This window comes from Anomaloglossus baeobatrachus, chromosome 4 (assembly GCF_048569485.1).
Source record: "Anomaloglossus baeobatrachus isolate aAnoBae1 chromosome 4, aAnoBae1.hap1, whole genome shotgun sequence".
Lineage (NCBI taxonomy): Eukaryota > Metazoa > Chordata > Amphibia > Anura > Aromobatidae > Anomaloglossus > Anomaloglossus baeobatrachus.
This window is the reverse complement of record NC_134356.1, coordinates 497,962,372-497,983,999: the sequence shown is the minus strand read 5'-3', so window position 1 is coordinate 497,983,999 and position 21,628 is coordinate 497,962,372.

Here is a 21,628-nt window from a genome sequence, read left to right as displayed (position 1 = left end):
ATGCTCAGTACACCCCTATATGAATTCCTATAGTAGTCTAGTTTCCAAAATGGGGTTACTTGTGGCTTTTTGTTTTGCTGTTTTGGCTCGTCAGGGGATGTTTAAATGTGAAATGGTGCCCAGATTCTATTCCAGACCAATTTACACTCAAAAAATCAAATAGCGCTCGTTCCTTTGTGAGCCTTGCCATGAGCCCAAACATCAGGGATTTTTTTGAGCATATATGTGGTATTATCAGGTTTAGAAAAAATTGCCTTAAAAACTATGGGGTCCGTTTTATCTTATTATCCATTTTGAAAATTATAAAGTTGGGACAAAAGCACATTTTTGCAGAAAAAAAATGAATTTTAATTTTCACATTCATATTTTACAAATTATTTGAAGCAGTGAATCATCTATGGGTTCAAAATGCTAAACACTCCATGCATTAGTCTGGTTTTCAATATGTGGTTATTTGTGGGGGTTTTCTACTGTTTAGACACATTAAGGGCCCTGTAAATGTGATATGGTGCCCGCAATCTATTTCAGCCAAATTCAAATGGTGCTCTTTCCATTCTGAGCCTAACCTAAGAAGAAACTGGGTAACAAAAATGTCTGGGCATTTTTTTTATTCTATTATTTTTAAAAGTGAAAACATTGGGACAAAGCAACATTTGAGAGGAGAAATTATTATTTTTTTCATTCCATTTTGCATTAAGGGCTCGTGCGCACGTTGCATACTGACTTGCATTTTCGATGCGTATTGCACTGCAGCGTAAATGCCTGCGTCCCCAGCACAATCTATGAAGATTGTGCATGAGACGTGCGCACGTTGCTTTTATGAACGCAGCGATTTTGACCCAAATCTGTGCGTTCATAAAAGCAACATGTCAATTAATTTTTGCGCCTGGGATGTAGCTCCCACTCTGTCTATGGTGGGGGCAGCAGCCATAGCGCATAAAATCGGCTTTTTTATACAAAGAAACTTCATCCATTATGCAGTGTTTCTGCAGCAATGTGAAGCACACATGTGCTGTCAAATTGCTGCAGAATATTCAGCAGGTACGTGCGCATGAGCCCTAAATGCTGCGTTGTACCGGAAGGGTTTAAAAATTTCCTGACTGCAGCTTTAAGGCCTGTTTAACATATCAGTGAAAAACACAGCCGTTTTTCATTGATGTGTTAAAAATGCATGTCCCCCCGTGTGCCGTGATTCACGGCCCACATGGGTTGTCCATATGCAATCCGTGATCTGTGCTCCGTTATCCGTGATTGCACCTGGACTTATACTCACCTGTCCCCGCTCCTGCTGTCCATGGTGCTAAACTCTCCAGCTCTGCTGTGTGTCCGCCCCACTGCAGTTACTTCTGGGTTGGCTGCTCCTGCATACATGAATATGCATGCAGAAATGAGTCGGCTTTGAAGCAGAAGCAGCTGAGGCCGGAGACAAGCAGCGCTGGAGAAGGGGAGTTTAAAATGTTTTTTATTTTCAATGTCCGTGTTTTTCTGGTACATGTTTCACAGATCACACCATAGTATGGTCCATGAAACATCAGTGATGCCAGAGAAAAACGGACGCTTCTCTGCGAGGCAATCACGGACATGCGTGTACGTCGCACTGAGACACGGTCAGTAAGAAGTCACTGATGTGTGCGCAGACCCATTGATTATAATGGGTCTGCATATGTCAGTGATTCTGGTACGTATAGAAACTAGCACATACGTACCAGAATCACTGACGTGTGAAACAGGCCTAAAAGGTATGTTATTTTTGAAATTGTTTCACTTTTGAGGAATTTTTAATATATAGGCCACTCAAAATCTATTAAAATCTGAAGAGGTTTCTAAAGAAACAGATTATGCAAATGTATAGAAATCAACACAAAAAAAAATCAACCCTAATTTACCACTAATATAAAGTACAATGTGTCACGAAAAAACATGCTTAGAATCACAGGGATTTTTTTAAGTGTTCCAGAGTTATTACAACATAAAATTACACTGGTCTGATTTAAATCATTTGTTCTGGTCGTTAAGGTTAAAATTGGCTCGGTCCCCATGGGGTTAAACAATAGATTATTTTCTGAAGACACAGCTGCTATATTTCATTATACGTATAGCTAAAATTTTCTTACAAACCTTTGCTTTCTTAGTGAAGAGCCAGATGAATTGTTCTTTATACCAGTTGAAAACCTTTTTAAGCCTTCTTCCTTATCAGGGGAGAACCCCATCATTTATTTTGGCATAAGATATAAAAATACAGAGAGAGTGTTTTTGAACCGCACATTTTATGACAAAGAAAACAAGATTGTCAAAGAGAATTAGGGGGTCATTTATCAAACATTTCTACTACTTTGCCCTGGAGAAGGTACAACACAGAAGTTAATAAGAAAATTCTCCCTATTTAAAGTGCCGGGATATTTGTCTGTGACAAATTACGTGATGAGGAAAAATGAGGAAGATGCAGAAAGCAAGACACATCCTTTATAACTAGTCACCTCAACATGTAGAAGGTGAGAAAAGTACATGTGAGGTTGAAATTTTCTTGCCAGAAGAGAAGAAGCCAATTTGATTTGTGATGTCATTAGGTGTTCAGCAACAGACAGACTCAAGTGCACTGAAATTCATTACTTCTTGTTACTGCTGAAGTATTTTCTCCAAACTGCTTAAGCATTCCCACTTGTACTAAAACTTAAACACTTTCTTCCTTTTTTTCCAGAGGCCAACACAATATATTGAAATATTTAAAGGCCAGGGCATGGCATAAAAAATATCATTACATTCAAGATATCATGGCTCACATTTTCCCAAGTGCTCCCTCTCTTTCTCTATTTTCTCTCTCTCTCAACCTCTCTCTATAGCAGGGGTCTCAAACTCAGCTGGGTGTATGGGCCGCACAGAGAAAAAAAATAATTTGGGGGGCCGCATTCTTTGCAGGGCAAAGTGACATTTTTATTGGTACCATATATTTTTTTTACACACCTTTGGATCACTGATTTTGAACATTTTTAACTTGTTTATTATAATAAATGTGCACATTCTTTGTTTAAATATATATATATATAAAAAAAAAAAATTGATGGTAAATAAAAGTCATGCCCTATTTTTTTTTTTTTTACATCTTATACCTTTCTTGCAAGTAATAGTGTTACAATTATCGCTATATAGAAATGTTGGCCAACATCTTTTAGTAATGTTCCCCATCTTGTAATGTGCCCATGCTTGCTCCCTTGTAGTATTGTGCCCCATCCTAGTCCCCATCCTACAGTATTGTGCTCATCCTTGTCCTCATCCTATAGAAATGTCCCCAGCCTTGTCCCCATCTTATTGTAATGTGCACATCCTATAATAATGTGTCCAGCCTTGTCCTCATCTTATAGTAATGTTCCCCATCTTTATCTCCTTGTAGCAATCTCCCTATCCTGTAGTACTGTCCCCATCCTATAGTTGTCCCATTCTATAGTAATGTGCCCATCCTACAGTAATGTCCCTATCCTTTAGTAATGTGCCATCCTTGTCCCCATCCTATAGTACTGTCCCATCCTATAGTAATGTCCCCATCTTATCATAATGTGCCCATCCTATAGTAATGTGTCCATCCTTGTCCCCATCCTATAGTAATGTTTCTCATTCTTGTCCCCTTGTAGTAATGTCCCTATCCTGTAGTAGTACTGTGCACACCTTGTCCTCATCCTATAGTAATGTCCCCAGCCTTGTCCCCATTTTATAGTAAGGTCCCCATCCAATAGTATTATGCCCATCCTTGTATTGTCCCCATCCTTTAGTAATGTGGCCACCTTGTCCCTAGTCTATAGACATGTGCCCACCTGGTCCCCATGCTGTAGTCATCTGCCCACCTTGTCCCTATTCTATAATCATGTGCCCACCTTGTCCCTATTCTATAGTAATGTTCCCATGCTGTAGTAATGGGTGGGGGGGCAGTGGCGGCGGCGGCTGAAAGGGGACAGGGGCGATATAACTTACCGATCGCTCACTTCACCTTCCACAGACGCCGGAGTGAAGCTGAGGGGGCGGTCTCTGGCCCCAGATCCACATTGATTGGAGAGATCGGTCACGAGGCCGGTCTCTCCAATCAGAGCTGGGGGCGGGTGAAACTGAGGTCACCCAGCTCCAGCCAATAATCAGTGCTACAGCTGCACTGATATGGCTGGATTTTAATATTTCAACCATTTTCAATGGTTGAAACATTACAGTGGCTGTGATTGGCTGACGAATGCCGCTCAGCCAATCACAGCCTCCATAGGTCCGTGGAGGAGAAACCACCCCTCCTGAGGTCCCCTCCTCCCCGAATCTAAGGTATTTGCAATGCAAAGTGATCGCAGCCACTGGGGCTCCGGGGCCGCAATCTCGCCATTACATACTCGCCATGACATACTGGAACCATTAGAGGAATGGGTGGGCTGCAATACCAAGACAGGTTATTAAACTTGGGGTTATTTAGTTTGGAAAAACGAAGGCTTAGGGGGAATCTAATCACAATGTATAAATATATGAGGGGACAGTACAGAGACCTTTCCAAAGATCTTTTTACACCTAGGCCTGCGACTGGAACACGGGGGCGTCCGCTATGTCTTGAGGAAAGAAGGTTTAATCATAATCACAGACGAGGATTCTTTACTGTACGAGCAGTGAGACTATGGAACTCTCTGCCGCATGATGTTTTAATGAGTGATTCACTACTAACATTTAAGCAGAGCCTGGACGCCTTTCTTGAAAAATTTAATATTACCAGTTATGTATATTAGATTTTATGACAGGGTGTTGATCCAGGGAACTAGTCTGATTGCCGGATGTGGAGTCAGGAAGGAAATTTTTTCCCCATTAGAACTTGTTTGTCACATTGGGGTTTTTTTTTTTTTTTGCCTTCCTCTGGATCAACATGTTAGGCTACGGGTTGAACTAGATGGACTTAGAGTCTCCCTTCAACTTTACAAACAATGATACTATGATAAGTACTCGTTATCAGGTTGCCTCTTGAATCTTTCTCAATCAACAGGCCCAAAAAGGATAATTTTGACTTATTCATCTCAAAGGTGAAGAAGAGACCCAAATTATTTTTGTTCAAATCATCCATAAACCTCTTCAGTCCATTTTCATTGCCTTTCCACACCATAAAGATGTCATCAATGAGTCTGTACCAGATTCCGATGTTCTCATTGATGGACTCGCGGTCCTCTCTGAAGACCACTGTTTCCTCCCACCAGCCCAAGAGCAGATTTGCATACGATGGGGCACAAGGGCTCCCCATCGCTGTGCCCCTGAGCTGGTGGAAGGTGTGGCCGTCAAAGGAAAAAATATTATGTGTTAGGCACACAAAAGGTTGGTACATAAAATGAGAATAATGGGGATAGGGGAAAATATGTGTAACAGGGTTAAAAACTGGCTCAGTGATAGGAAACAAAGGGTGGTTATTAATGGTACGTACTCGGACTGGGTCTCAGTTCATAGTGGGGTACCACAGGGGTCAGTATTGGGCCCGCTTCTTTTCAACATATTTATTAATGACCTTGTTGGGGGCATGCGGAGTAGAATTTCAATATTTGCAGATGATACTAAACTCTGCAGGGTAATCAATACAGAGGAGGATAATTTTATATTACAGGGAGATTTATGTAAATTGGAGAATTGGGCTGAGAAGTGGCAATTGAAGTTTAATGTAGATAAATGTAAGGTCATGCACTTGGGTAGCGGAAATAAAATGTATGATTATGTACTTAATTGTAGAACACTGGGTAAAACAGGCACAGAAAAAGACTTGGGTGTATGGGTGGATGGTAAACTTCACTTTAGTGGACAGTGTCAGGCAGCTGCTGCCAGGGCTAATAAAATAATGGGATGTATTAAAAGAGGTATAAGTGTTCATGAAAAAAATATAGTTCTACCTCTGTACAAGTCACTAGTGCGACCGCACTTAGAATACTGTGTACAATTCTGGTCACCGATATATAAGAAGGACATAGCTGAACTGGAGAGGGTGCAGAGAAGAGCGACCAAGATTATTAGAGGAATGGGTGGGCTGCAATACCAAGACAGGTTATTAAACTTGGGGTTATTTAGTCTGGAAAAACAAAGGCTTAGGGGGGATCTAATCACAATGTATAAATATATGAGGGGACAGTACAGAGACCTTTCCAAAGATCTTTTTACACCTAGGCCTGTGACTGGAACACGGGGGGCAGCCGCTACGTCTTGAGGAAAGAAGGTTTAATCATAATCACAGACGAGGATTCTTTACTGTACGAGCAGTGAGACTGTGGAACTCTCTGCCGCATGATGTTGTAATGAGTGATTCACTACTAACATTTAAGCAGAGCCTGGACGCCTTTCTTGAAAAATTCAATATTACCAGTTATGTATATTAGATTTTATGACAGGGTATTGATCCAGGGAACTAGTCTGATTGCCGGATGTGGAGTCAGGAAGGAAATTTTTTCCCCACTGGAACTTGTTTGCCACATTGGGGTTTTTTTGCTTTCCTCTGGATCAACATGTTAGGCTACAGGTTGAACTAGATGGACTTAGAGTCTCCCTTCAACCTTAAAAACTATGATACTATGATACTATGATACTGGGTACTTAAGTACCAGGGAGCCATGACGTACCCAATAAGTCATAGGTCGCTAAAGGGTTAATGTGCCGTCCTTCATACACACACACACACACACACACACAAAACACCACTCTTCTCACCTGTCCCGCGCTCCCTCAGCTGCCTCATCTCTGCTTCGTGCGTCCCCCAGGCCCGTGTCCCTGTTAACTATCGTGGCCAGTGCAGGGGCCACAGCCACTGTCAGTCACTTATGTCAGATGATTGTTTTGCTGGCGCTGCGCGCGCAGAGCCCTTGACTCTTTTAGCGCACACCAGCAAAACATTCATCTTACAAAGTGCAGACAGTGGCTGCGGCCCCCGCACCGGCCACGATAGTGAACAGGGGCATGGGCCTGGGTGCCACACGAAGCAGCCTGAGGGGCCGCATGCGGCCCGAGGGCTGTGTATTTGAGACCCCTGCAGTCTGTAGTGTGTTATATATATATATATATATATATGTATATATATATATATATATATTCTAAGAATTCAATGTCTTTTCATGAACCCGGTTTAAGACCAGTTGGCTCTGGGCACCTTTCAAATTAATCCTTGGAGATACTCGCGTTTCTTATGATACAAGCCAATGGGAGTGAGTAGACTTCGTATACATTTCTTTAAAATGTTTTGATATTATATAAAAGACACAGAATATAAAACAATTTCAAGTGCCTATATAGAAAAAAAGATTATTAGGAAAAGAACTACATTCCTCCACATACTGGACTTTCTAGGGTTGTCCTACAAGGAGCTATTCACGCAATGAAAAGTCACATCAAAGAACAGCTTCTGCCTTGTAAAACCCCATAATTGGACTCAGTGTAATACACCTATTTCACCAGAACCATGATGCTGCCATGACAGTGAAATACTCATCACAACGTTTTTTTTTTTTTTTACAAGTCTATGCTTCAGGGAATAGCTTTTAATTATTAAAGGGTTACAAAGTAATTTCAAAAGTCCTTGGTCTCTTTGAACTCTGATGTGAGCTATATCAGTGGTAACTGCTTTGCCAGCCAAACTTATAAGAGGTACATTTAAATACTTGAAAAACTCTTTCACTTCTTTTTGCTACTTATGAAGAGGCAGAGATGGGATTTATAACAGTATACAATTTGGAAACATTGTTATATGACATATTAAGACTATGTTCACAGGTTGCATTTGAGTTTTCATATCAATTAAAATAGAGATTTTTTTTGCATGGCCATCAAAAGCTATGGAATTGCGTCAATGAGACCCCCCCAAAATTACTAATCTGTAAGTGAAAAGAAATGAACACAAACACCGAAAAAATCCTTGGATATAAAATCCCCACACATAGATATGCACCTTCACCACGGACCGTGCAAGACATTAGTGTTTTGCACGGATGTGTGAAAGAGGCCTAAGATGGACGAAGGTTCCAAGTTGGGGTACACATCTCTCAGACATTTCTAGCATAACCTGTAGTCCGTCATACATGTTTAAGATGGGAATATCCCTTTAATCATTAGGATATATCTACTACTTGCTCTGTGCATGAACTTTAGCATACTTTGAGTGCTTTAACCCCTTCACCCCAGGGCAATTTCTGTTTGCAGATTTTTCTCCCCTTCTACCAAGAGCCATAACGTTTTTATTTTTTGTCATTTTAGCCATATCAGGGCATGTTTTTTTGTGGAACGAGAAGTACTATTGAATGACTCAGTTTACCATATAGTAAACTGGAAAAATTAAAAAAAAATTGCATTGAAATTGCAAAAAACGTGCAATTCCACAATTTTTTTTTGTGTTGTTATTTACTTTGCTCATTATATGGTTAAACTGACATGGCAGTATAATTCTCCAGGTCAGTACGACATTTTCCGTGACCAGTAATGTTTTAATTTTTTGCTTTCTGGGTCTGTGTTTACTTTAAAGCGGGCTTTACACATTTCGATATCGCTAGCAATTGCTAGCGATATCGTACGCAAAAGCACCCACCCCCGTTGTGCATGCGATTTTGTGTGATCGCCGCCACAGCGAACATTATTGCTGCAGCAGCGTCACACGCACTTACGTGGTCGGCGTCGTCGCTGTGACTGCCGAACAATCCCACCCTCAAGGGGAAGGGACGTTCGGCATCACAGCGACATCACCGCGACGTCACTAAGCAGCCGGCCAATCAAAGCGGAGGGGCGGAGATGAGCGGGACGTAACATCCCACCCACCTGCTTCCTTCTGCATTGCGGCCAGCGGCAGGTAAGGAGACATTCCTCGCTCCTGCGGTGTCACACACAGCGATGTGTGCTGCCGCAGGAGCGACAAACCACATCGATAATGAACCATTACCGATTTTTGGTTTTGGGACGACCTCTCCATGGTGAATGATTTTCACCATTTTTGAGGTCACTTAAGGTCGCTGGTAAGTGTCACACACTGCGATATCGTTAATGACGCCGGATGTGCGTCACTAACAACGTGACCCCCGACAATAAAACATTAACGATATTGTAGCATGTAAAGCCCCCTTTAGTGTACGACCTAAACCCACGCAGCTCCGGAAGTGAATGCGTGACCCGGAAGCAGCTTGCCCCCATTATACGGAGCATGGATGAGTACACCGCGCTCACTCCTATCCTCCTATCCCTTCCAACAACATTTTTAATCCCTAGGTTCTGGTTCCCATAGACTTATATGGGTATCAGATTCCTGACTGGATCCAGATTTCTATAAATCCTATAAACTTTGCTTGAACTGTAATATACTGCGTTTTTGAAGCAGTGAAAATATTTAACGTCAAAAACACGATAAAAATGAATTGTAGATAGAGATGAGCGTATCTGATGCTCAAGGTTCGAGGTTCGGGTTCAAAAACCGAGCGCCATAAAAACAAATTTTGGGTTTGAGGTACGAGCGAGTGACAAGTATGAACCTCTCAAGCGAGTAGCGCTGTGTTTAGGTATGAGTGATGCTCAGCCCTGTGCAAGCCATGTGCAGTGTTTGATCGGCTCATATTTGGGGTTATATTAGCGTGATCAGTTGTAATGTACACACACAACCCCACCACAAATAATTATAAACCCCGCCCACCTGGTCTCAGAAGTGATTTGCTTATGGGCCTTTACCAAAATACGTCCGGAGCAGGTTAGACAGGGTTTATAAAACATTTTTTTTGTTGTTTTTGTGTGCACTGCACACTACATCTGATCATGCTGATTTAACCCCAAATGTGAGCTGATCAAACACTGCATGCAACATGTGTTACCTCACAGAAAGTAGCACTACTATGTTTTTTGTATCACATAGTCTTCCTCTCCTGACCAGGATTTGTGGTATGTGACAACCATGTTCCTGCATGGTTAGACACACCCGTCACATAGTACATAGCAGGGGCACATTTATAAGATTATCTATGCAACTGAACAGATCTTTAAAACACATCCAACTCTGGAACCTAATATTGCAAGATATAGTGATTAAAATGGGTTTTGTTCATAGGACAATCCCTTCAACAAACACAATTGAAAACACTAGTTAGCACAATGGGATAAATTCAACATGCACTATTAATAAAATGTATTTATTTATTTATTATTCTTGCATATATTGTGTCATAACAACCTGCAGAAAATGCAGGCATTATTAAAACTATTCCCATTTTCTCCCACATTCTATATTTCTTAAGAGCATTTGTTTGGACTAATAATTGAAAAGAATTTATGCGATCTGCCAAATTCCAGAACATTTCCACAAGTAATATTTTGATATGTAATCCTTAAAAGGGCTGTTGATACTGTTAGGCATAAGAGCAATGCCTAGCATATACACTTTTGAGCAAGCAGGGAAAAATTTATATTTTTTTCACAGCCTTTGGCTCAATCTCAAACCATGGAGACATGGTGGATGAACGAGCTGTAGGAAGATCGATCTTTTGCAAATCTAGATAGGTCAATCAGGGTCTTCTACAACATTATTTTGATTGTAGAAAGTCATCCAGTAGCTGGTATTCTTCATCGCCTATTTCCTCCAATTCTTCTGACCATGATGACCTTCTCCAGTGATTGCTTTCTTCATATGATGTGTCCAAAGTAGGCAAGTAGTAGTTTGGTGATACTTGTCTGACTTGATTATTCCAAAATTAGTTTGTTGGGTTTTTTGATATCCATGGTGTTGGTAACATTCTTCTTGCACACCACATTTCAACCAATTTTTCTTCTGCCTTATTTTGTTCAGGTTTTTTCATCCATGTTATCACAGGAAAGACCACGCTTTGTACAAAAGATGTCCACATGACCAGTGAATTGTTTCTCAATTTGAAAACCTTGCCCAATGACTTCAAAGTTGATTTCCCCATACATATTATTGCCAAAACATAGTAACAAATTGTGCATTACCTAAATACAAACATAAAATATCAAACAAAACAAAATACTTTCTCTAGAACATTTCAAACTGTCCACAAAAAACAATAATAAAGATACATATTATTGGAACTGGTTCCCAAAGTGGCTGTCACACGTTGCCTGGCTCAAAACTCTACGAGTGTCAAGACTACATCTGACGCTGTTCACACAGCAGAGTCGGACATTCCACACAATTCTGTTTTTGAGTTGCATAGAAAGGTTCAAGCGTCAACCAGCTGTGTTAGTGATAGGGCTTGCAGAATTTAATTTCTGCTAGCCTGTGAATTACTGTTTGAAAAAACCATATACAATAGGACCAATTGAGTTCAATATACGAAAAACAAAAAACCTCAGTTTAATATTAATTGAAATTGAGGTTTTTTGTTTTTCGAATTACTGTTTGAGTCACATTTTGCAGGACACTTATCACATTCGCCTCTGCCTTTTTTAAGATGGTGGAGCCTGTTCTTCCGTGCTGATGATAGCTTTATTCGATCCCGGTCCTTGTGCTTTGTTTTCCAGTTGCTAGTGGACTTTTGTGGGCTATTTGGTGTGTTGTGGAAATGCTCTTGTCAGCTGATTATTTCCTCCCTTCCTTTAGTTTCCTCATGATCACATATTGTTTATACCTCTGTGGATGATTCCTGCTAGTTTCAGTTTTGCTTTTCCCGTGTCTTTTTAATTGTGTGGGATTAACCACTCCTTTTCCAGCCCTCTACTGGATGGAGGGAGGGGGCCACTAGACTAGAGATGAGCGAACCGGTAGAGGCTAAATTTGGTTTGGGTTCACCGAGCTAGCATGTGTTTGCCAAATGGTTCGGCAAACCTTACCAAACCCGTTGAATTCAAAGGGAGGTAAAAGAAAAGGCATAGACAACAATTTAGGGAGGGCCAAAAGCTACCAAAACAGCTCAAACTGTTTTACAGTGGAGCCACACTGTTGTGGCACAGACATTAACTTCCTAGACAATTAAGATAAGAAATATTGGATGAGTGACAGGAGTAGGTCTCTGAGAAGTAGGTGCTCTGAGAACTTTGCCATTACAGAGAAGATACAACTTGGAGATCCATCTTGGAGTCTCCACATTTCCAAGAATTAGAAGCAGAAAGCAGAACAGTGGCATCAATTTTCCCACAGTACCATAGTGTCTTAGGGCTGTAGTCAGGTATTGGTCATGTACCACACAGGGTCTGGCTCAGCATTTACAGCTTTCAAATTAAGAGTTCGATTAGGGAAAAGAGTAGGTCTCTTGCTCTGAGAACTCTGTCATTACATACAAGATACAACTTAGAGACCTGGATAAAAGTCTCCATTTTTTTATAAAATTATGCTTGTCACTCAAGGGGAACCAAAAGGAGGAGGATTAGGAGGAATAGTAGGTGCTTCATACATAACGAAAAGCCAAGATGTAAAAGTAACAGCAGTGGACACACCGCTTGATTGTTGCACCACCCAGGCACTTGTTAGCAACAGCCACATTAGCAACTAAAGCCACAGGAGCTAAGCCAATGGTGTCACAGACTACAATAATGCAATATCAATGCAGCACACTAAAAAGTATCACATTGCCTAGTCTGCACAGTCGGAAAATGGGATGGAAAAGTCATTGTTCATCTTGATGAAAGTTAGGCGGTCTACACTTTAAAGAGATAGCTGAATGCACCTATCTGTCAGGACACTACCAGCAGCACTGAAAACATATTCTGAGAAAAAAATGGCTGCTGGGCATGACAAAACCTCCAAGGCGTGACTGGTGAGCTCAGGCCACTCATTTTTAAGCTAATTGCAAAACGGTCCAACCCCCCCAATGGCATCGACATTGAGCTTGATATACTCCTGAACCGTCTTCTTCAGCCGTTCACTATGTGTCAGACTCGTACTCTGTTGTGCTGGTGCACGGGATGGTCTAAAAAATGTGTGCCACAAGTTGCAGAAAAAGCTTCTGCCTCTTAAACTTTCGCTGCAGAGTATCTAGAACTTCCTATGCCTCCAGGTAATCGGCTCAACAATTATTAGAACTAAAGTAAACTTTATACAGTGGAACCTTGGTTAACGAGGACAATCCGTTCTGGGCTTGTGCTTGTAAACTTACTCGTCTAGCAAAGCAAGATTTCCCATAGGAAATCATTGCAATTCAGATAATTCGTTCCACAACCTGTTAAATGTCCCATTCCCCCCACGTACAAACACACACAAACACATACAAACACGCACAAACACACATATTATGCTCACCTTACCTTCTGTTCCCTCGCCGGCCTCATGGAACTTGTAGTTCGCCCGTAAACGCTGTGTATCGGGTAACCATTGCGACAATGGAGGAAATTCTGCTCCCAGCATGCTGACGGCAAAGGCAGGAGACGCTTGCCTTTGATTGGCCAGCTCGCTGCCTTTGAGTAGCGGCTGACAGGGGAAGGTCCTCCCTCGTCGCTACGGGATGTATATCTCTAACCATCGTGACGAGGGTGAACCTTCCCCTGTCAGCCGTTACTCAAAAGCAGCGCGCTGGCCAATCAGAGGCAAGCGACTCCTGCCTCTGACGTCAGCGCACTGGGAGCGGGTGTGTACTTGCAAACTACAAGTTCCATGAGGCCGGCGAGGGAACGGAAGGTAAGGTGAGCATAATATTTGCGTGTGTGCGTGTTTGCCTGTGTGTATGTCTGTTCGTGCTTGTGTGTGTTTGTGTGGACTGCAAAAGCGGGTTAGAGCGCGGTGGATGTACGGAACCAGAAGTGTGTGCGGTTAGTATTTTGCTCGTGCAGCAAAGCTTTCTCATAAACCGAGTTACAAATTTACAGCAAGCTTTGCTCGTTCATCAAAAAACTCGCTAACTGAGTTACTCGTTAAGCGAGGTTCCACTGTACATTGCTCTAACAATTAGATTATATAAATGGGGATACCAAATCTCTAGTGGAAGACTTTGTACACACATCTTTTTCAGGTGGATTCCACCAGGATCCCGCCTGAAAAAGTACTAAAAAACTGCTACAAAGAATGACCATAATGCACAGCAATATGAAGTCGACTTGATGTGCATATACTCCATCATTGGTCACTTTTTTAAAAAGCTGCAAATATTACAGAAAAGACACAAATGAAGACAACTCAGAGAAAAACACAATCTTTTCCTTACAAGAAATGGGGAGACGCCAGTGTCCGAGAGATACATTGTGCACATTATCTCATTTGAAACTATTAACCCCTTCACCTCAGAGCCTGTTTTTTCCTTCCTGACCAGGCCAAATTTGACAATTTTGACCAGTGTCAGTTAATATGGTAATAACAGGAACACTTTAACTGATCCCAGTAGTTCTGTTTATTCATGACATTTTACTTCAGGTTAGTACTAAATTTTGGTTGATATGATTTGTGTTTATTTATTAAAATATCAAACATTTGACAAATAAGTGAAAACATCACAATTTTTAAACTTTTAATTTTTATGCCCTTAATCCAGATAGTTCATACCACACAAAATAGTTAATAAATAACATTTTCCATGTCTACTTTACAACAGCATCCTTTTTCAAAAATAATATTTTTGTTAGGAAGTTAGAAGGCTTAAAATTTTATCAAACAATTTCTAACTATTCCAATAAAATATACAAAACCAATTTCCTTAGGGATTACGTCATATTTGAAGTAACTTTGAGGGGCCTATGTGACAGAAAATACCCAAAGGTGACACCACTTTAAAAACTGCACCCGTGAGTGGTCAAATTCACATTCAAGAAGTTTATTAACCCTTTAGCTGCTTTATAGGCTTTAAAGCAATGTGGAATAAAAAAAATAACATTTTAATATTTCCCACAGAAATACTGCTTTTGCCCCAAATTTTTCATTTTTGACAAGGGTAAAATAAGAAAAAAAACATATAATTTGTTTTCATTTGCTCTAAAAGGCGCCTCTTGTGGTAGGGCATTCCCCCACTCTGACTGCTCTAACTGTAAAGAACCCTCTCCTATTAAGCTGCCATTTTGCTTTTCCAGAGCTTTTGTGTTCGCAGTAATGTGGAAACCGCCTATATTTCCATTGAAAGATTATGGACCTGAGTGGGAGTTGTTTTTTTGTGGATTGATTAGAAGCTTTTACTGGGAACATTTTACATAGAATTTTGGATTGCATTTATCCCATGCTTTACACCAAGCCCTTAAAATTGGGTTTCCAAATACGAGGCAAAATATACAAATCAACAGCAAGTTAGTAATTTGATTTATTTCTGTTTTACATCATTCCTCGTTCAGTATAAATGATTAGACAGTGTCTGTAAAAGTCCGGATCCTCGCAGTTTCAAAGATTTCCGGGTGCCGGACCCGGATCCAGGATTCCGGGTGCACAATCCGGATCCGATACTGGGGAAAATAATTGAAAAATAAAGAAAAACAGAAATAAAACAATGTTTGATACTTACCGAGATTCGGTATCATGGCGGCACACTACTGCCGGGTCGCGCATTCACTTCCTGTACTGTGCATCGTATACACACAGCTTTCCATGTTTTCCCCGCCCACCGGCCATCCTCTTGTCTGTGATTTGTTGCAGGCAGACCTCGCCCCCCACCTGTGACAGTATCTGCCATACAGTCATCGCGGCTCAGTCATTCTCTGCACAGCCAGCTGTCGTACTCTATGGCCGCTGGCTGTATGTAGCAGAGCTGAAGCAGCATGGGACCTCGTGGAGATTACGCCGGACCTGCAGGGTGTTGGGGGTTAATAAAAAGGTGAAGGAGGGTGTGTGTTTTGTACTTTATTCCAAATAAAAGATTTTTCTCTTTGTCTGTGTGCATTTTCTTTCATTTACAGGTTAGTGTGATGCAGGTATCTCATAGACATCTGTGCTATCACTAGCCTAGGGTTTAGTAGGAGCTGTGCACTGCTATTAACCCCTTATTACCCCAATTGGCACCGCTCCAGAGCAATGGGAAGAGCCGGTAAAGCACCGGGATTGTTACATCTAATAGATGCTTTATCATGGCTGGGTATCAAAATTAGGGGGGACCGCACGTCTTTTTTTTATTTATTTAAAAAATAAAAAAGACACATCACCGGCACAGCCAATCACACTTCTGACAGGAACGTGCATGTGTTTCTGAAACACATGCACGTTCACCCTACTGACCCACAGACACTTACACTGCTTTCCCCACCCACCAGCCATCCTGCTGCCTGTGATTAGTTGCAGTCAGCTGACACGCTGACACTCAGGGTGGGTGTGCATCTAACTGCAATCAATTACACGTGTCGGTGGGCGGGCAAAACAATGAATATCGAATTGTCGGCTCCGGAAAGGAAAAGCCTGACCCGGAAAGAGTTTGCTGCTATGACACAGCCTTGGTTGAGTACACCATGCATGCTCCTACCCCCCTATCTCCTCGGGATGAGTTGACAGCTTTATTAGAACCATTTTCGGGCACATACCATATATTTATCGTTTTCTATGTCAATTATTTGAGGCAGAACAAACAAAAAACAGCAATTCAGAATTTTTTTTTCGTGTTTCTTTGTCATCTGAGAGCTTTAGCTTTTTATTTTTCATCTGATGGAGCTGTGTGGTGGCTTGGTTTTTGCAGGATAAGATGATGTTTTCAATTGTACCATTTTTATTTACATGCAACTTTTTAATCACATTTTAATCCACTTTTTTGGCAGTATGATGAAAAAGCATAGTTTTTTACCATGTTTATTTTATTTGTATTTTTTTACAGTGTTCTGTGAAGGAGTTAACCAGTGTGATAGTGTAAGGGGTGGACGGACCCCTTACAAGGAGGCGCAGTTTTCCCCCCCTGAAGATACCCCACGCTGGGGTAGATAAAGCTGTTGATATTAATGTTTTTGATTAACTGTATTTTTACTGTATAGATGGGTTCCCCTAGAGGCCGGGTGGGATGGCTGTCCCCATAGAAACAGTGCAGGAGAGAGGAGGAGCCGGCAGCTTGAGGGGAGGGAGAGAGAGTGCTGTAAAGGAAAAAGTGGGAGTTTGAGTTAGTTGATTCCGGGATGGGGGAGAAGGAGCAGCAGGGGCAGAGTGTGGGAGCTATGGTGGCAGCTAGCAAAAGAAAAGAAAAAGAGAGTGTCTGAAACGGTGAAACAGAGTTGTGTGGGTCAAATCTGCGGTAGCCGGAGCTGGGAGCCCAGGTGAAGGAGACTAGAAGTAGCCGGGCAAGGTCCCCTGAGAAGAGAAGACAGGAGCAGTTTTTCCCCGGCAGGAATTGTGATTGCGTGTTACAAGATCCGTGCATTGAGTCTGTTGTGAAACTCTGTGCAATAAAAATGTCGTTTGGTTCAACTGATCTCCGCCTGCAAAGTCTTCCTACGTCTGACAGCGTTCTCTCTACCACCACACTCTGCCCCACAAAGCAATCCCCTGTCCCAATAGTGACGGCGGGGCCGGGGGTTAGCCTGTCATACAAAGGGGCCACGACTACAACCCTTGAGGCACCCCCGGCACCTCGTTACATGTGGCGTAGTCGGCAGGATCCGGATTATCTGCAGGGGGTCCCGATCCAAGAAGGTGGAGACCAAGTGGTGCCTAAGGCGTTGGACCAGGCACAAGACGGTGGTAAGATGGCCGCCGTCTTCACGAATACAGCGAGCGCGCGAAGAATTGGCGCCAAGCGAAGAACCCTGAGCTGGCCGTCGAAGAAAAAGAAGTACAGAGTACGCCGCCCAAAGAGGGGAGGTGCTGGCCCTAAGATGTTGCTGAAGGCATGTGAAGATGGCGGCGTAACAGGAAAAAAAAGATGTCGCCTGTGCTGGGTCGACTTGATGTGCGAGACTGGGGGTGGAGTGTATGCAAGAGCGGGAAAAGAAGGCCCGCCTCCACCTTCCCCAGCATCTCCACTGTCCCTGGCGCCATTACAGGAAGAGCTGCAAGAGACGGCAACTCAGCAACCGACTAGGAGCGAGATGGAGACCCAGATAAAGCAGCGAGCTGCAGCGGGCGCGCTGGTGGTAACCAGCCTGGGAAGAGGACGCCCGAGGCAGACTGCAGCCGAAGAGGCACTTACCATTAAACTACCGGCTGTGCCAGGAGGTCCGGAGCGGCCCGCAAAAGTAACGTGGGTCACTTCGTGGGACGCCGTGACCGGCGAAACATCCACTGAAGTCCGGGCCACCTACAAGACACAACTACAGCCGGGAAGCGAAACCCTGGAAACACCCCTCCAGAGTTCGGAGGTGGGTACGCCAGTCAAGGTGGGACCTCCAGCCCACACAGCAGTTCCGGCCCCGGGAGAGCAACATGCCCCGGAGTTAGAGGAAGATGAGTGGGGATTTTTCTGGGAGCCGGTGAAACCGGCGCCCCTGACCCGACGACAGTCCCCGCCGCCTGAAACAGACCCGGTGCAAGAAAGGCTACTGGCCGAGACCGTGGCCTGTGAGATGATGGCCGGTCCCCTTAGCGACGAGTTTGATCGGCAGTGTACCGTTGGCACCGTGGCCAAGTTCAATCAGGCTGAAGGCTACGGGTTCATTGAGGACGATGAGTCCGGGGATCATTTTTTTTATATTTGGGTTAATTTGGACATTGAAGGATTACCTCAACGCCTCCATACACTGTACCCGGGGGAGAAAGTAAAGTTCCGGAAAGAAGTAGGATGCCGGGGCCTATTTGCCGTGGGAGTGACCCGGATGCCCATTGGCCAGGAGGCCGCACAGTGGCAACAAGAGATTGAATGGGAAGAGTGTCAGTACCGGAGACGTACACAACAGAGACCGGTACTGGCTGAGACTTGCCGGCCAAGAAACACGCTGGCAGTATCGCCAGAAGTCATTACAGGACTCATAGCTGAGCCGGAAAAGGAGACGCCAGCGGTATTGACGATTCGTCAAAGTATGGTTACACACCCGGTGGTCGTCGTTGGAAGTCCACAGCCGTCCCGTCCAGCTACCCCGTCACCTCCGCCGGGAGCCGAGCTGCCAAAGCCAGAGCCAGAAGAATCGGAGACACCGGTTAACTATGAACCGTTCCGGAGGCTGCGCCGCTTGCCAGGTCAGTCCCTTTCCGATTATGTGAGGGCCTAGCAGGCCGAATGGCTACGAGCTTACCACCCCGTGTGAATCCCAGCGACCGGAGGTGGGGGATATATCTGTGCTAAGAACAGGTATTGTTGAAGAACCGGTGAAGATTTAAAGTTTGTAACCACGTTTAAGTGACCGAGCCCGGAAGGAGCCTGATGCCGTACTGTGCAAAGACTCCCTCTGTGATGTTGACGGAGACTTTTATTTTCTGTGCTCCCTGCCTGCAAAGACCGGGAGTGCTGTGAAAGCCTCCGGGCAGAAGACCAGCGAAGACCGGGAGTGCCTGTTGGAGGCCTCCGGGCAAACTGCCTACAAAGACCGGGAGCTCCCTTGGAGGGACTCCGGGCGCAGAACTTGTGTGCTCAGTGGTTGTTGTTTTCACATGAAGGTTTTAAAGTTTTATCCAAAGGTTGCCTTGCTGCTAAGATTGTGTTTTACAGGTGCGATCCTTGCCGGGAGGCTAAGGCAAAAAGAGGGGAGGAATGTAAGGGGTGGACGGATCCCTTACAAGGAGGCACAGTTTTCCCCCCCTGAAGATACCCCACGCTGGGGTAGATAAAGCTGTTGATATTAATGTTTTTGATTAACTGTATTTTTACTGTATAGATGGGTTCCCCTAGAGGCCGGGTGGGACGGCTGTCCCCATAGAAACAGTGCAGGAGAGAGGAGGAGCCGGCAGCTTGAGGGGAGGGAGAGAGAGTGCTGTAAAGGAAAAAGTGGGAGTTTGAGTTAGTTGATTCCGGGATGGGGGAGAAGGAGCAACAGGGGCAGAGTGTGGGAGCTATGGTGGCAGCTAGCGAAAGAAAAGAAAAAGAGAGTGTCTGAAACGGTGAAACAGAGTTGTGTGGGTCAAATCTGCGGTAGCCGGAGCTGGGAGCCCAGGTGAAGGAGACTAGAAGTAGCCGGGCAAGGTCCCCTGAGAAGAGAAGACAGGAGCAGTTTTTCCCCGGCAGGAATTGTGATTGCGTGTTACAAGATCCGTGCATTGAGTCTGTTGTGAAACTCTGTGCAATAAAAATGTCATTTGGTTCAACTGATCTCCGCCTGCAAAGTCTTCCTACGTCTGACAGTGTTCTCTCTACCACCACACTCTGCCCCACAAAGCAATCCCCTGTCCCAATAGTGACGGCGGGGCCGGGGGTTAGCCTGTCATACAAAGGGGCCACGACTACAACCCCTGAGGCACCCCCGGCACCCCGTTACAATAGTTTTATAGATTGGGTTGTTCCAGATATAGAGATTCCAAATGTGTATTTTTGCTTATTTTTACATAAATCTTTAGTGGTAAAGTATTTTTTTATATCTTGTTGTTGATTCTGTTTTTTTTTTAAGTTTTTACTTAGTCTCTCTATAGGACTTCTACTTTTAGTTCTCTGATCACTGGTATAATGCATTGCAAAAAAACATGCATTTGAAAGCATTACACTTGTCAGTGCAGAATGTCTTTTAGGCCATGTGCACTCTAGAAAGTGACTTTTTCTTAAGAAAAATCCGGACCCTCTTAAAGAATCCCGCACCCGCGGTAAAAAATCGCACCAAAACCGCAGCAAAATCCGCATGCGGTTTTACAGTGGTTTGCCGCAGATTTACCGTGGATTTACTGCGGATTTACAGCTAATTTTCCGCAGGTTGGTCCCTGCGGATTTTTACCATTATCTATGGCAAAAACTGCCCTGCCGAAAAGAAGTGACATGCTCATTATTTCCGCAGCGGAAAATCTGCAGGTAAATCCGCGGGTATAAAAAGACGCAGTGTGCTCACAGCATTTTTTAAAACCCATAGGATGTGCTGGGGAACGACTGCAGCAAATCCGCGGCAAATCCTCTGCAAAATCCGTAGTAAGGCTATGTGCGCACGCTGCAGATTTACCGCGGATTTTGAAATATTTCAGAAATAGTCACTTTCTAGTGCGCACATAGCATTAATCCGCAGCGTGCGCACATAGCCTTAAAGTATCTTCAGACACCAAGAAATATTTAAAGGCTAAAATATACACTAATATTAGTATGGTTAAAATAAAATTGGAGAATCACTTTTGCAACTTGTAGATGGAATATTTTTTGGATTTGGCCCATAAGTTAATACAATGGATTTAGCTCAAAGATTGGGAAATGAGAACTTGGAGTAATCATGCTCTTACATCAGCCACAAGCATACAAAACATAGCACAGGAGATAATTACATCTCTGTATTAATGGTGATATTTCCACAAAATACCTGTGGTTATGCAGCGTAATACACTGATACATTTTATTTTTCTAGGCTATACTGAATCTGGAACTGAAACAATGCAATGCTTGTGTTATCCAGGAACTCTTCATTCCTGGAATCTGCAGAACAGGGTACTTCTCCATATATAACCTTCTTATTGAAGCTGGCAGAACACAGCCTCACTTTGGACAACATATAGCAATTAGAGAAAGATACATTGCAGTCATTAAATGCAGTATTTGTATCAAAGTGCCCAAGTGGGAGAAACAACAATAAAAATTGTCATAGTTTATAATAAAAAATATGAATAAGAAACAAAATTCCTAAATACGAAACCGAATCTAGATGCGCAAGCAGAAAAATTAATTCTCGAATTATAAAGCACATACGCCAATGTACCATATTTTTTTTTATTATAAAATGCACTTTTCCGTGCAAAAAT